This window comes from Nycticebus coucang, chromosome 4, assembly GCF_027406575.1.
Source record: "Nycticebus coucang isolate mNycCou1 chromosome 4, mNycCou1.pri, whole genome shotgun sequence".
In the NCBI taxonomy this organism is placed as follows: domain Eukaryota; kingdom Metazoa; phylum Chordata; class Mammalia; order Primates; family Lorisidae; genus Nycticebus; species Nycticebus coucang.
Window position 1 is genome coordinate 81529717 of NC_069783.1, and position 12080 is coordinate 81541796.

The following is a 12080-nucleotide window of genomic DNA, read 5'->3' on the forward strand; positions in this document are numbered from 1 at the left end:
ACCCAAAGGAAAAAGAACAGATGCCTAAGTAGATGTCATAAAAATCAAAACCTTAATATATATGTATATATAAACACAGAAAACACTTGGTTTCATTATGCTTTTTTGGTATATAGATTGATAGTTTCATCACCTTTCCAAAAAATTTCGTCCAACTTTTTAATAATTATATTTTCTTTGCTTTTATTCTCTTCATGGAATTCTAATTACTTGTAGGTTAAGTCATTTTATATTGAGCCACATATTACAAATCTCCATCACTTTTCATAGCTTTTTTTGTTTCCCTCTATTATTTCAGTTTCTCAAATTTCTCTTTTTTAAGTTTATTGATCATTTTTCCTGCAAAAAGAAAGATGAAAACCCAAAAGAACATGATAAATCATATTATTTATAAAAATGTTCAAGAACAATTTAAAGTCTTCTTCTTGCTGTGTATCAAAACACTCCAAAATCAATGGCATAAAATACAACTGGTTTATTATCCCCATGAAATCTGTGAGTCAGTAAATCAGAGGGAATATGGGATGGTTATGGATTTTTTTTTTCTTTCTGTTCATAATGTCTGAGGCATCAGTTAAAAAGAATTGAAAGGCTTTGCACAACTGGTCAATTATCTGGAGAGTTATTTGTTCATATGCTTGGTGTCTGGGGTGGAGTGAGTCTAAAACAGTGTGTGATCAAAAATTCTCGTTTGTCTAGAATTGGGGGGTTTCCAAAGATATAGGAGTTACAGGGCTTAATCTGGCACCCTCTTGCACATAGTTACTCAAATCTCCAGCTGAGCTCAGTGCTAACAATTGTATGGAGGCAGCCAAAACTCTCTGCATTTGGCTTAGGCGTCCCACAGTGTGCTGCTGTATTGTGAGAAGAATTATTCCAAGAAAGATTGGGGCGATGCCTGTGGCTCAGTGGGTAGGGCACCAGCCCCATATGCCAAGGGTGACGGGTTCAAACCCAGCCCCTGCCAAACCGCAACAAAAAGATAGCCAGGCGTTGTGGTGGGTGCCTGTAGTCCCAGCTACTCAGGAGGCTGAGGCAGGAGAATCGCTTAAGCCCAGGAGTTGGAGGTTACTGTGAGCTGTGTGACGCCACAGCATGCTACAGAGGGTAATGGGGGTGAGACTCTTGTCTCTACAAAAAAAAAAAAAAAAGAAAGAAAAAGAAATATTCAAAGAAAGAGCAAGTTAAGGAAAAAACAAACAAACAAAGACTAAGAGTCTTCCCTATTGGAATTGTCACGGGAAATGGCACAGCATAAGTTGGTTACAAACCAGTTACAAAGGAGCCAGCACTGAACAGGGGAGGAATTAGCTTCCCTATTTTGATAGGGGAATGGCAAGGCCATGGCCTGGGGGAACATGTAGGAAGAAGGATGTCAATGACCTTGTGGTAATCTTTCTAACAAGTAACCTGCTGTGAATAAACTATATCGCTTAGTGATGTATATATAGATTGTAAAAAATAAGGAAAATCCAAGAAATTATCATCTTAAAATGTAGGTGAATAGTTTACTGGTAAGAAAATGGGAGCTGGTAGTCACAGATTTCAGATTATTTGTTAAAATGTGTAAGTTAAATGTCTGTTTCTGCTTATGTCTTATTTTATAAAATGAAATGTTTATTACAATTAGTGACAGAAAATCCTATTCTGGATTTATTCTCTAGAGTATTTGTTAAGAATTTTTCCTTTGAGCAGACTGAGTGAGAATTGCCAGTTTATTCTATTTTGTTTTCTAATCCTTTTGAATTTGTGAATTGGACCTTCGGGAGCTGGATAGTTAATTGAAATCCACAACCACAAACTACTGCCTTTGAATGATGGTTGTTGCTCAGCAAAATGAAAAGAATAAACCTGATAAAGCTACAGACGCATTTTGTGAAAAATATTGATGTTTGATAAGCAGGGTGAATTCTAGAATGGGCCAACAACATAAACAAATAAATTTGGAAAATTTAGCCCAAATATAATATTAAGAAATAATTTTATCTTAAAAATGTTACATTTATGAGTAGAAATTTTGGTGTTTTTACAAGAAAAAAATTAGTGATGAAAATTAGCAGACAAGACAAGCTCTGAGCACTAAATCAAGGAATCCATCTGTGTCACTTTCCTATGTCTGCTGTTAAGAAATTGTCACTGAATGGGACAAAACAACAGAAACTTATTCTTTCACTATTCTGGAGATAAGAAGTCTAAAATCAAGTTATCAATAGGATTGTGCTTTCTCTTAGCTTCTGGTGGTTGCCAGCAATTCTTGGCAAACCTTGGCATGGCTTAGCTTGTGACTATGTAACTTCAATATCTGCCTTCATCATCACGTAGTCTTCCCTCTGCGTGTCTGTGTCTTTAAGTGGCATCCTCCTTTGTGTGTGTGTCTGTGTCTCTTCTGATCTTATAAGGACAAGGTTGTTTTGGACTAAAGGTCTACCCTATTTCAGTATGAACTCATCTCACTACATTAGAAGTGCAAGGATAGTATTTCCAAATAAGGCCACATACACAGGAGTTAAAACTTCAACATACCTTGGAGACATAATCACAAACGTGATACCTTCTATTAAAAATTAGGATTAATTTATAGCACTAACTTTAGCTTTATAAAATAAATTTTTATTAGTTGATGACTATTCTCTTATAGTTGAACAAGCAACTAGTACTTTAAAGATAGTCTAAAAATTGCCCAGTGTTTACACATACTTGAAAGACAAATATAGGTCACGGATACAGAATTTAAAGTTTATTTTATCTCTAATTGACTACAAAAAAATCTTTGAAAACCCATTTCACTTCTGGTATCTGAATAGCCTCACAAAATAGACATGAATTAAGTTGGCTTATTTTTTTTTTTCTGGGGGTGACAGGGCTTTTACCACCAGCAGTGTTTGAGAAACACTATTATAAGGCATGAGGTGGTGCTAAAGTAAGTGTCAGCGGTTCTAGGTAGAATTGATGGAGATCTGCTAGAGGTTGTGCTAGTTCCTAAGGGGCGGCCAACAAGCTGATGCGATCATTCCAAAGTCATCAATAACTCTATTCATCCACTACATGCTAATGCCAGGTCACTGTAAATGGAGGTAATTGAGTTCTAGGGAAGTAAATAGCCAGTATGAAGATTCAGAAAGCTGAGGCTCTGAGAAGGCACCAAAGGCCTCCCCACACAAACTTATCATGATTTAAAGGAAAATAACCTACGTGGAAAATTGAAAATGGTTTTTATGGAGTACTAAGATTAATTCAAAAGGTGAACCTAAGTATGTGCACTTGGAGTTTTTCTCTGGTGACTTTAAAAATTTCTGTGGAGAGAAGTTTCCAAGCTTTTGCTGATCTCAAAGATACATGACCAAACATTTTAAGATCCACTACCATCCACAAAATGTGTCCTACTATGAAGATCCCAGAAAACATAGGCAGGTGGATAGGGAGTAGAGTCCACATACTATCCATTCAGGTTGATGCACTCACATCACTGGCATAAATAAGTTAAACCCATCTCCCACCCCTGCCCCCCAGTGCAGTTTCCTCACATGAACTCTTTAGTCAAGCGAGAAATTATCCAGGGTATTGTGAAGAACCTCTCATCTAATATGGTCTTTGGGAAAATTTTATTCAAATCAGAGGGAAAATAACCACAATTAAAAGGTCAAAAGGAAGTTTTTCACATAGAACAAACTATTCTTCCTTTAACTTTACCAAGAAGGAGAATTTTCAAGTTTCAACCTACAATAAATAATTAATTTCCCTATAAAGAGAGCATCCAGGATTCCTTAAAATTATATTTAAGCACCTTTTACAAAGTTACCAAAACAGGAAATTTGCACTGGTCTACACAAAAATTATTACTCATCATTTCAAAGTTCAAAAATAATATGCAAAACTTTATTGCTATTATAGAATAGTATCCCAGATGAATTATAGAATTCACAAAAACCATATTTCCCATGTAGTTACCTCAGAAAATTGTAAGCCCTCCCTTCGTCCCCTAAAACCAAAGGTTGTTTTATCTTCCCTATTTGCCACCTCTATTTAACTTTATCCTTGTGTCTTACCAATTATGCATTTTCTTTTAAAGAGCCTTTGAATCTCCATATCTATAACTTACATATTTTCTTTTATTTTTCTTTCTCTTTTGTTGTTTACACAACTAAACTCCCTCCAAACCTCTATTTGATCCTTTAAATGGTTATATTTTAAAACTAATTTTTCTCCCTCTTTTCTCTGTAAAATAATTATTTGAACTTTCTTAATTTTTAATTTTAAAAACCTGATTTTTAAAATTTACTTCAAAAACATTTTAATTTCAGTAACCTTTGATTTATCCTTGCCCGTTGATCCCTGAGTATTGAATGAAATCATTTTTTTAATACCTTCAAGTTCCTTTTCCTTTCATTTCCTTTCTATAAACATAATCTGAATAATGACATTTGGGAAATTGAGCCACCAAATTAATTATCTCAGAAGCAATCTCTTAACAAGTGCTATTTTATGAATAACTTTAAAATAATAGAATAATTTGATTGACATTTCAGTAGATTATATGAACAAATTTACATACTGAAAAATGCATTTTTCAGTTAGTCTACTTTTTACTCTTATTTAAAATTCCTTTTTTTTAGAGACAGAGTCTCACTTTGTCACCCTTGGTAGAGTTCTGTGGCATCACAGCTCACAGCAACCTCCACCCTTGGGCTTAGGAGATTCTTTTGTCTCAGCCTCCCGAGTAGGTGGAACTACAGGTGTCTACCACAATGCCCTATTTGAGTTGCAAATAGGAAAGAAATCTACCATACAGTTTATGATATTGTTCTCTTCGTGTAACTGACACATTTTTTAATAAAACGCTATATGGACTAGGTTACCATTTTGGATGTGTGTGGATTAACTCTATATGATAGTGAATTCAATATTCATAAAATTTATCTATTTTAAGGAAATTTTTTTTTTTGCAGTTTTTTTGGTTGGAGCTGGCTTTGAACACACCACCTCCAGTATATGCGGCCAGTGCCACCCCTATTTTAAGGAAGTTTTAAAAGAATCATTTAGCTTCTTCTCTCCTCCATTTGACTTAGTGAAATGAGTCATATTTCTAAAAGTTAGGTATTTTCCCAGTATTTTTGGTACTGCTCATCTTAAGAGATATTGAACATTGCAAAAAGAAAATTTGTAGTTACCTAGGATTTTATGGTTTATATGCAGACTAAAGTGGTCAATTTATGTCTAGATAAGACACATAGTATCTGGCATATTTGAAAAATACCTCATGAAATTTCTCTGATCACTACAATTTATTTTCCAACATGCCAAAGTGCAAGATATGCGCTTAGAGGAAACATGTAATTTTATCATGAGAGTAGCCTGGATCAACCCTTCATTCACTTCTTAGCTGGCTTAGTATCTAAGTTAAGGTTTTGACCAAAAGTATTTCCTTTATTTTGTTTTTACAGTGGTGTATGAAAGAACTCAAAAGCATATTTTAATGCAGCTTACAGCTTTAAGATGGTTCCCTCATTTAATAAGACTTACATTTTCAATTTTATTTCCTGTACATACAAGAAAACTATGTGATGATTCATTCATTTGTTATGGACATGGCTTTCTGTGTGCAGGGACACAGTGTAACTATGTGAACCCAGTAATTCTGAGCTTCTCCTGGCCAATGACTAAACAAAAGGTCAAATTTTGTAAGATATTTATTAGTGAAATCTGCCCTATTCTTACCACTCACCTAACCTTAGAAACCCACATAACATTATACGTAATTTATTGCCCTTGTGTTTCATTAGATTTTTCTCCTTATATTTCCCAAATCAACAAATTCAACCTTAATAAACTTATGTACTTTTATTTATTTATTTTGCTTTTCTAAATTCAAACAGCTTAATAATATCCTTACCATATATAAAGAAAAAGACTGGTCATAGAAAACCTTCAGGGCCACTTAGGTGGACGTATTGTCCTTTCCAATGCACCACGAATGTGAACCCTTGTATTAGATTATATTGATTCTTGTTTGACCATATGACTTGTTTTGACAACTGAAATGTGAAGGAATGACTGTGGCTTTGGCTTAGACCCTGAGTGACAGACACATGGACCAGACCTGACCTTGATGCACAACCTGCAGCAGAACCATGCAGTGAGGCTTGTAGACTCTTACATGATTTATCGCAAGTTTGGGGACTGCATTTTTTTGAACTATTATTATAGTAGAAGTTGACAAACACCTCTCTCAGCTGTGAAGAGACTTTACCTTCTGTGTGCTGTGAACAGGGCTTTCAATCATAGCATGTTGGAAAAGTTTTCTGCTTCAGAAGTAGATGATAATAAATACAACTCACTATATATATTACTAATCTTTCCTACATCTCTTTAATGCTGATTAACAAAAAGCTTGAACTCAGCCTAACACTGATAATACAGGGGCAGAAGTTAAATTGCCAGCTTTCCCATCAGTGTGTATAATCTTAGCAAATCCCTCTGTTCCCATTGTCTGTGCTAAAAAGGATGTTTGATTAAACTGAGTTCTACAACTAGAAATCATATCCTTTCTTTGACTTATTTACTATATAGTAGGCTTCTGAAAAAATAAAAAGAGAATAAAAACTGTGTCTTGTTTCTTAGAAAGTCACACTTTGATTATTTGTGGGGAAAGGGATACAAGAACAGTTATAATTCAGAGACTAGAGTATTACATTAAAAAATATATAGAACCTTTCTATGGACACCCAGGGAGAAAATGGACAACTTAGTTAAAAAGTAGAAAACCATGCAACATATGGGGTAGCATTTGGAGGGAATTAAACTGTGACATAGAAGGTATTCCTGAGTTACAGCTAACCCCACCACTGGCAGACAAAAAGCAGCTTGGGGCCTTGACTATATTCCCAAAGAAGTCGAAACACAAAGGCTGCATCCTTGGGCAATTCATGCAGCTCAGCTGCCTCAGAGCCAGTGTACTTGGGGTGCATATGACCCAGTGTAATACCAGCCACGGTGGCCATGGAGAGCCCCTGTGCCACTCTCCGCTAACTTCAGGCAGTGCAGCTCAGTGAGAATCTTCTTCCACCTGGGGAAGGAAAGGGAAGAATTCAGATAACTTTGTTTCGCAATGTGGGTATTGTTGGGAGTCAGGAGTCCTGATCCCCCCACCCTCGTTGACCTGGTTTGATTACTCTGCAGAACTAGAATGTTGAGCAGAAGCACGCAGGAATCAAAAGCGAATGTGTGTAGAAATTGAAAGTAAAACTGGAGCATCATAGGCTGCATAAAATAGAGAACAAAAGTAACTTGCACAAGCTTTAACAAAGAGAATGTTTGTTTAAGAACCAACAGAAAGCTTAGAGCGCTTCCAAAGACTTGAAAGTGTATCCCTCTCATGAGAAGAGGTGAGAGAGATAGAGACGCAAAGACAGCATAGAGGGGCATGCACCCTCTTTTTCTCCATTTGAAATTGTTTGTAACTCCAGGTTTATTGTTCTTTTCTATTGGTCATTTATGATTGTCCTTTTCTTTTGGTCTTTGATTATCATCCTTTTCTGTTCATTGGTTACTAAGGTTACCTCTTACCCACATTCCTTTACCTTTAAGGGGCAAGAACTGAGTGCTGATCACAGTGCTCCCACAACATTTCTACGGGCCCTCTAGACTTCCTTATTCAGCATGCCAGGCTCTTCTCTCATCTCCCTTGAAGTCCCTTTCTTTGTCCCTTTTTGGATACCAACTTAGTCACAGTAAAATAAAGTACCAAAGTAGATGTCTGAAGCCCCTGAGTTCAGGTCTTAGTTCCCGATGGTATTCATGGACCTATCCTGGGCCTGAAGGAAACATGTTGTCTTGAAGGGACAGACCAAGTCCCAGCAGAATTTACTACTTGTTGACTAAAGAGGCCTTGGGTTTTTAATAAACATCAGAGGTACCCTGTTTCCCCGAAAATAAGACAGTGTCTTATTTTAAGGTGTGCTCCCAAAGATGCGCTAGGTCTTATTTTCAGGGGACGTCTTATCTTTCCTGTAAGTAGGTCTTATTTTCGGAGATGTCTTATTTTTTTGGAAACAGGGTAGCCCAGGGGACTAGAAAATGATATCCCAGTCAGAGTAAACAAGACAAATATAATCTTGCCACATGACACATCATGATAATGGCTTAAAAGTAAAGCAAATCAGCATTGTTGAAAATTAAGCGGTTGGCAGATAATGCTTCCTCTTTTCCCCACAAAAAAATTGAGAAGAGAATAAAGATGGGGACAGACATTGATTTACCAAAAATTGTGTCTTAGAGAAGTTTCACATAGTCCTGGGGCTTTATAACTTCCAGAAGTTCATTACTTTGTTACCCTAAGACCCACAGATCTACATCACAACAACAAAGCTTCATTCTTCTGCTTAGTAATGAAGAATAGGAAAACTGAGGAAATTATTTTCTCTGTACCCAGCACTCTTATGCTTTATAGCAGTGTTAAAATGCAAAAGAAAATAGATTGAATCTCTGGGCTTGAGAAATGAAGAAAATAAAATTAAAAAGGCACTCTAATATACATAGAGTGACTTGTCAGAAAAGGGGTAGTTCAAATAAACCTTGCAGATAATAACTCTAATTATCTCTTAAATCCTCCCCACTCACACATACTTGGTCCATTCTTATGTTCTTGCTTTCTCAATATGTTATCATCATAATAGGACTTTACTCATAAACAGTGAAAGTAGAGAGGCACTGTTTGGGGTATTCTGAGAGGTATCAGGAAAGAGGTATGGGAAAATGGATAGAACCCTTTCTCCTCCATTGCTTGAAAACTCTGTGGTTTCTTCACTTGCACAAAAATCTCATATACTGTTGTACCAGGGCAAGAATGAGAGTAATCAAAAGAATGCAAAAGAGAGACAGCACCATCAAAAGAGCCTTGACTATGACCCAGTGCTGTCCAATAACAAAGCAGGTATCTGTCTTGTCCATGTTAAATAAAACATCTATCGCCCAGTGAAATGTGCTTAAAATTGCAGTTTATTTATGGACAAGCACTGGCAATTTCAGGCACCAATATAAATATTTTTCAGTTATAAACAGACCACATATCAGAAAATGTCCTAAGAGTCCGATAAGCAAGGCCACTGTGATGAAAAGCATGTAGGAAGGTTTGTGATGGATGAATGGGAACAGCAAAATCCATTTATCCCAAAGGAAAGGAATCACACTGTAGGAAGAAGAAATGAGAGAGAATAAATTGTTGTTTGCATATTTACATTTCTTTCTGAAATGCACTGTACTTTGCATTTAAAGATGTGGGCTCTGAGTGTATACTTGTGACTGAAAAATATGTTCATAACTTTGTTTTGACAAATATATTAAAACAAAACAAATGTTAACAACAGTAAAGAATATGGAATAGACTCTGCTCTCAAAATGATTATAATATATTTGGAAGTCTAGAAAACTAAAAGTAAAATTGATTTAGTAAGATAAGGTTAAGGATTTCCTTTGTTATTTTCCAACTTTCCTAAAGCTGTAAGTGTTGTTGCAATAGGCAATTTGTACTTGAGAGTAAAGAGAAGCACTTCTGCAACTCCTAAATTATTCTTGAAGATTCTCCCCAAATGTCTTATGATCCCAGAAGTGTTTTTGTGGAATTTTCCATGAGAAAAGTTGAAAGTGAATTAAAAGGGGAAAAAAAGGTTTTTTTTTTTTTTTTTTGTAGAGACAGAGTCTCACTTTATGGCCCTGGGTAGAGTGCCGTGGCCTCACACAGCTCACAGCAACCTCCAACTCCTGGGCTTAAGCGATTCTCTTGCCTCAGCCTCCCGAGTAGCTGGGACTACAGGCGCCCGCCACAACGCCCGGCTATTTTTTGGTTGCAGTTTGGCCGGGGCCGGGTTTGAACCCGCCACCCTCGGTATATGGGGCCGGCGCCCTACCAACTGAGCCACAGGCGCCGCCCGAAGAAAAGGTATTTTTAAAGCAAGCATTTTAAAAAGCCTGTGAACAAACCAGGCATTGTGGTGGGTGCCTATAGTCCCAGCTACTTGGGAGGCTGAGGCAAGAGAATCGCTTAAGCCCAGGAGTTTGAGGTTGCTGTGAGCTGTGATGCCACAGCACTTTATCAAGAGCAACATAGTGAGACTCTGTCTCAAAATAACAACAGCAACAATAATAATAATAAAGCCTGTGAACAGCTTTAATTACACTGTCAAGCTGAATTTTTATATGAAGCTTAAAAATAAATGAAAGCAATTAAGATGATCATTTTATCCAAGCTGTGTGAGATGATCTCAGTTTTAGCACTGAAAGTCCACATGCTAGAAACCTCTTAAGTCCAGAGAACATTGATCTGTTGGCCAGCCTAAATATAGGAGAGATGAGCATCTCACTCCTGATTGGAGTTAGTGGAGTTTCAGGACATGCAGACTGGCGTTGCTGCCACCAGCCTTTATTTAAAGGAATATGGGTTTGAGGCAGTACTATTGAATGGAGAAAAGCACAAACTTTTCCCAAGGACTTAAATTTCTTAGGATAGGAACTTCTTATTCCTTGTCAGTCTATAGAACTCTGTAGAAAATAGTAGCTTAAGGAAATGTTATGACTGCCATTACTCTCCCAGTAAAGACTACCTAGCAGGTGATGGAGCCCAACTGAGAAGTTATGAATTAGACAACTCAGTAGATAAAGGAACAAAATAGTATTTTCCATGGTCTTGTGGGATTTCTCCCTTCAGAAACTGCAGAGTATGTGTCAGGCGATCCTCCAAGGCCACCAACTGTATTGCACAAACCCAAGCATCCCTTATTGCTATGCAGGCTGGGAGAATTAGCAGCTGGCCAAGGCATAGGTGAATGAGTGACTTCCAGCAATGCAAGAAACCAGATTGGAGTTGGTTACCCAAAACTGCCTGCAACTGACAGAGCGATAGGAAGCAGACATTAAACATAGCATTTCCTCTAATGTTGGCCCTCGACCACAGCGTAAGCAGATAAAACTTTTCATTTCTGGCAATGGGTATAGGGGTAAAGGACAAGGCTGCAAAGGCAAGACTTGAATTAACAGGGTGTTGGGTTGTGTGAGTATTAGAACCATGAGGTTTAGAAGCAAACTGTGATGGAAGTGTGTAAATGATATTAGCTGAAATTGCAGTCATTGAATTAGTAAAATTGCCCTTGATTGACTTTACTCATGAGTCACTGATGAGGGCAAAATAAGGCTGATTTGCAGAATAGAAAAGGAAAGATTTTGGGGTAGGAAATATTTGCAGTTCAATATTGTCAACTGAAGAATCATAAGGTTCATAAATTTGGAAAGTAAAGATTTATTTTTCATAAAGCATTGCAGCCTGCAGGCTAGTCATCCTGACAAGCTGGGAAGTGTAAACTCTGGCAGAAGCCATGAGGAGGAACTTTGAAGGAGAAAAGGTGAAACAGAAGTTTATGCTGAATGGGTTGGCTAAGTATGTATATTCAACAAGGTACAGGAGGAGCTATGACCATTCATGAAGAGGAGTGGCAAACGTGTAGTACACTAATGTGCATGTAACATGCATCCCATGTTCACCTTGGGGTGCAGACTTAACGTTTAAATGTATTAAAATTGGGCTGTACATGTCAAGGGGTGAAGCATAGGGCACAAAAACAATCAGCGTGCAGTTTCCATAAACTGGCTAGAACCACTCCATGGTCAGCCATCTCTTTTCAGGAAGGAATTCTGGTCAGTTATTGTGTCAAAATTAGATAATGGGAAGGCACCATCGGCAGTTGTTTGAAATGAGTGGTGGAGAGAGTCTTTTGAAAGGACTGTTGTCTGTTTAATCCTTAGGAAAGGAAACAGACCTAATGGGGGTTAGCAAAGGAGGAGGTATAAGCAGGCATGTCTCACCTCTTATCCTATCATGCCTGAGAAATTAGCTTTTAAGTTTTCTCTAGGTTCTCCTTGGCCAATATAGTGTATGTTTAATGGGATGGAGGACTTAAATTTTTATTTTTATTTCTCAGTATTTATACCAGCAGCATCTTAAAAAGTCCATTTGACTTTTTTTTTTTTTTTTTACTAAATGTCAATTTACAGTTAAATAAAGCACAATTGTGTGACTTACTAGATAGAGAATT